Source organism: Typopeltis vanoorti, chromosome 7, assembly GCF_054136105.1.
Source record: "Typopeltis vanoorti isolate ZY-2024b chromosome 7, IOZ_Tvanoo_1.0, whole genome shotgun sequence".
Classification (NCBI taxonomy): domain Eukaryota; kingdom Metazoa; phylum Arthropoda; class Arachnida; order Uropygi; family Thelyphonidae; genus Typopeltis; species Typopeltis vanoorti.
Window position 1 is genome coordinate 82,681,989 of NC_143555.1, and position 5,708 is coordinate 82,687,696.

General features: G+C 34.6%; 1 non-coding gene across 1 annotated transcript; it reads right to left on the reverse strand.

The window, feature by feature from the left end:
* Positions 1 to 3,429: 3,429 nt before the first annotated feature.
* Positions 3,430 to 3,501, reverse strand: TRNAC-GCA (transfer RNA cysteine (anticodon GCA)). The gene has a single exon. It is a non-coding gene; the product is annotated as a tRNA-Cys (tRNA).
* Positions 3,502 to 5,708: the final 2,207 nt, after the last annotated feature.

Sequence of the window (5,708 nt, forward strand, 5' to 3'; positions counted from 1 at the left end):
CAATGCCATATTGTGAAACCCCACAATGCAGTGGAACTAACTGGTAGCACTCTCTATAAAAACTGTAAAGAGACCTCTAAAGCTCTTAAGAGCTTAGATTAGTTTTTGAAAACTTGGTCTGAGAAGTGAAAAATCAGAGCTATGCTATATACAAAACAATGCATTGGTAAATTCTTGTGCCAATCAAGTACAGACATAACTCACAAATTGGAATTATACAAATTATCCTTATAGGGCTATTGAAAACAAAATTTGAGATACAAAAATTTTAACTTGACATGCCTGTGTTACTTGCACATTCAGCTAACAGCAGCTTTCCAAGGTACACAGCCCATGCAGTGAATGTGTATGACTTTCTCAGTCTCACTGTTTTTTACTGTTGAACACGTGTGTACTATGTATTCATACACTTGAATAATTTTTAGTATTTGTGTATGCTGTTATAGTCCAGTCAGTCATGACTGCAAAAAGGAGCAGAAAGTGGATAAAGTGAATCCATGTATAAACACATGAAAACTGATCTAGAATGAAAATGAAAATTATAAAGAAAGAAGGTGGCCAAAGGTTAACAGCCATAGAACTACTAAGTTTTGACCACAACTTTATTCACTTTATTTGACTTGGATGGTATGTGACTAAAATCGTGATCTCACACCATCAACAGTGAATACATTTGTGAAGGATGCTATCAGTGGTGTGCTGGAGCAAGCTCACTCACACTGGCTCACATAAGCCATATATTAAATTTCCAAGAGTTTTGCAAGCCAGTTGCTAGACTGACAGTGGGTATATAACCTTAAAGTGCATGTCCTTCACTCCAAAATGGCTAACAGTATTTTGGGCCATAAGCTTGTATGTAGCAACCCAAAAAATCCAGCCAGGGAGCTTATTTTGGCACCCTTGGTTCTTCCTTTCCACTGCTTCCTAGCCTAGGTTGCAGCCTGTGTCGGGATTATCTTCACTAGTAATTTTACAGGAATATTATTTTTCAACAAATATCTACTTAATTTTGCCTGGGCCACTTTTTCTTAAGGTAATGACAGGCAATATCATTACCTTTTGTAATTTTATGTTTCTGGAATTGTTATGAACCTAATAAGATTATCGCCCTAATAACAATTGGCCCAGGCAAAATTAAGTTGATGTTTGCCAATAAAATAAAAAAAAAAATGGATTTCATGTACAGCAATCCCTCGATTAATGCACCTAATGAGTTCTTTAAAACAGGCGCATTAATCGAAAACACACTAATCGAATATAATAACCTATAGGAAAATGTATAATTCGTTCCTTGGATTTCTTTTTTGACCCTTAATTTTTTTATAAAAGAATTAGGGTATGTCTCGGGGCCTAGTTAAAGGAAAACTATGAAGCTGAAAGACAATAAAACATATTCAGAATATAAATTTATTATTCTGCTTCTTAACAAAGAATTGAGCTAACTTAGTTTTGGCGGGCATTCTGTTTCTTTTTTTCATACAACTGATGGTATGGCCCTATTGCCTCTTCTACTACTTCTGCAAATTTTACTGCTTCTCTCTTCGTCAGGATCAGCCACTAAGTATTGCTGGTAAAAACTTCGATTGTATGAAAACTATTTTCAAATTGTTTTTTTTTGTGAAACCTCTTTGGGCTTGTCAGTGATTAAAATTTTTTTCATATTCTTCAGCTGTGCATGTAAATTTAGCAGTGGAATTTAGCAATCTAACGTGGAATTCTTCTTTTCCATCATTGATAGTCCTTTCTTTCCAGGTTACAAAGAGACAATGCTTTTGATTTAATAAGGCCAGTATTTAGCGGGATCAGTTTTTTTGGTTACAATCTTCGATCCATGTAAAAAGAAGCCTCTCTAATTCAATCATTATAATACTGATTTCGAGTGCATGCAGGATGAACTTGAAGCAGTCTTACCTTTCTCTTTGTATTCAGCAGTTGATTCACCCATTTTTGTGTTCTTGTCCTATCTTTGCTCTGGACTTGCTTTGTTCATTTTTCTTTATTATTTTAGGTTTTTCTTCCAATCAGATTACTTTTCGAATAATTTTCACACTTCTATTTTTTGCACACTAATTCTTTTACTCATGATTAAAGGTTAGGAAAATAATTGAAAATAAAAAAAAGTCAGGAAAACAATTGCACAAGATATGATCAGCAAAATGCTATGTAAAGCAGACGACATAAATTTGGCAGTAAACTTGGAACATAATGTACATGGAAATAGTGTAGTATGTCATTAAAAAATAACTTTGTAAAATGTTTCAAATCAGTAACTAAATTATTTCATCCTGGTGAATGATTTTTTAAAATAGTTAGCCATAAAAAATGTATAGATCGAAAATTTTTAAAATCTGTAACATTTATTTTTAAGATCTATACAGGTGCACCAATCAAATTTGGGTGTCGAAAAAAAATGATGCACTAATCGGGGGCGCATTAATCAAGGGATTGCTGTATACTTTGGGAGGTTGTAATTCTCATGAAAGGGAGAACCTGCCATGTAGTTTCCGAAGAGGGCAGAGGTGAGAAATAGTTTAACAAGGGATCACATATTAGATTTAATGATGATAAATTTATTGGGTAAAGAGTTAATGAATTAGGATTCAACTCCATTTGTCAAATCATGGCTGAATGCAACCACAGATTGGATATGGATAGAAGATCTCAACAAAAGTCAATGCAAAATTTTTGTGAGAATGGAAATTCCAACAAAAAAAAAAAAATGAATATTTTATTATTGTTTGAAATTTTTGTATTCCAAATTGTTGTACATCGTTAAAACTTAAAATAAATATATAAACACACATATTCTTGGTGTTTTTTAGTGAGTAGGTTGTTAAAAATTTAAAATTAACGATAATAATGGAAGGAAAAAAGCATTCTTGTGCCATTTATGACATGAAAACATTATTATTATTATTATTACATAACACCTCCAGGGAGTCCAAAAAGTCATCCCCACCAACCACGACCACCTTCATCATCTACACAAACGCCATCTACCACCACTAGTAAATTAAAGATATCAAGAAATTATATACCGCATTATCTATACAAAAAAGTCTAAATTCATGAAAAATAAACATGCGCAGTATACATTTGAAAGGTATGAGAGGTAAATCAAATGTAATAACAAAACTAAGGTAGAAGTATTACTTAATATTTATTGAACATTATTATTATTATTATTTGTCACCTCCAGGGAGTCCAAAGAGTCATCGAGGGAGGGCATCTACTCTACAACTCTGCTTCCACCCTCACAATCCACCAACTGACCTCAACTACACCAATGCCATCTACCGTCAACCACCACCACTAGTATTTCCACAGACAATCACAAACATCCATGCCCATGGCGGGATTCAAACCCGCAGCCTCTTGACTGGAGGGCAGACATGCTAACCACTTGGCCAGCCAGGCTGGCCGAAATCAAGGGGTCACCCGGGATTGAACCAGGGACCTCTCGATCTGCAGTCGAATGCTCTACCACTGAACTACACCCTCAAATCCAAAAAATTCTTCATCAGACTTAATATTGAAAGAATCAGTTGCATTAAAAATTTTGTTTGGTATTTCTTCAGCTTCATAATCGTTGTCACCGGACACCAGTCCATTCCCTTGTGCTTTAATGAAACCATTTCTAACACAGTTTTCACTTACAGCAGCCCAACTTTCTACAATCCACATAACTATATCTTTATATGACGTTCTTTTTGTCCAACACTAGTGGAGGAGCACACATTTAAATTGTTTCTCTACATAAATCCAAAAACCCAAGCTGAGTAGACCTTGAAATCCTTTATATTATCGTTTTGTGCAATTCTTTTCAATTCCTGCAACACACGAACAGTAGATATTCTCATACCTTTAGCTCTTTCACTAACAACCCAATCAAACAGTTTTTTTTTTCTATAGTTGGCCACAAGCACCTTCTAAACTTTATAGCACATCTCCTTGTATATAAACATTTGAGGACTGTTTCAGCCTTTCGCCATTCACAAACACTACTTTCTCCAACACTGAACAATCTATCAGCTTCACGATTCCCTTTTTCCTTTTGCTACTTCTACCATTTCAAGCTTGAACTGTGCTGTGTGGGATTTTCTTCGAGAAGTACTTCAGTCTTCCATAGGTAATTCAGATCTAATAACAAAATATAAACAAATAATGATTTACTTTATGAAATATTTTAAAATAGGATGTACGGGATAATCGACCACTTCTACTAGCAATGCACATGCTTTTAAAGAATTCCTCATCCTCTGTCTGTACTTCCTAACTCTACTGCTAGTTGGCGCATGCGCATTATCTATACATCAAAAGGAGTGATGAAAATGTTGTGGTGCGCATTATCTATCGAAAAATATGGTACTTGGTTTAATCCTTTATTCAAGTGTAAGCAAACAAGTTTGCACCTGAACTATTTTCAGGACTGGGGCAACTCGTATAAAGAAGCTAAGACTTCAGATCACTTGCCTTAGTATCCTATAATGCAAAGCACATTTCCTTGCGGACATGTATGATGCTATGTATTATGGCAGAGGTCTGAAATCAAACGCAGCAAATGGCCAGTCAATTAGATGTATATCAGACGTGGGCCGTATTCAATATTATTCTGTGAATCAAAACATAAACTAAAAAAAGAAAGGCTCTAACAAAGGCCCTTTTGTTGCCGGGCCTTTATGACTTGCATTAAACAGTTACACTGACATTTAAATTTATAACCATTTTTTATTTTTAAATTTTAAAAATATAACAAGTTTAGAAAATATAAGTTTAATTACATTTTATCCATACTTTAAGAAATTATTTAAATACATAATTTTGACTTACAAAAATAAAGATTTTTATCTATGAGTCCTTTTTTTTTGATTCTAAAACCTGACATCTTTTCCTTTGTACTAACATGTCAATATTTGCTTTTTCGTTTCGTGTTGTAATATGAAGTATTGCATTTAATCTAGAATCTTTTATCCTTGAGCAGAATTTTGACTTATTAAGTTTCATAATTGAAAATAATTGCTCACATACATAGGCGCTTTCAAAGATTGACAACATTTTTGCACAATAAATTTTATATTTGGGATATTTACTGCCGAGGTATTTATAAAAATTTGGTATGCCAACTTCGTTATATTTATTTTTTCGTTAAAAATGGATGTTAGAAACACTGATTTTTAAAAAAGAAATCATTAAGGTCGCAGGCCGGATACGAAGCCTTCGTGAGCTATATCTGGCCTGCAGGCCGCCAGTTTTGGGAAGGGTCACTACCCAGACCGGTTTCGACCTTTGTTGAGGTCTCATCAGTGGGAGCCAGATCCAGAGGTGATACCAAGGTTGAAGTAATGCAGAAGTCATATTTTCATATACGAGTTGCCAAAAGGTGTCATATCTTATTATTAAATTACTCTGGATTAGAGATAGTTACTCTGGGTCTGGGTAGTGATCCTTCCCATAATGCATAGCATTATACATGTCTGCAAGGAAATGTGCTTTGCATTATGGGATACACTTGGATAAAGGATTAAACCAAGTATATAATTTCTTGGTATTTTTAATTTATAGCATAACCAAGTGGAAAAACTTCCAACACCACCATTAGTATATTCACAGACAATCACAAACATCCATGCACACAATAGGATTCGAACCTGCAACCTTTTGGCTGGAGAGCAGATACGCTAACCACTCGGCCAACCAGGCTGGCATTA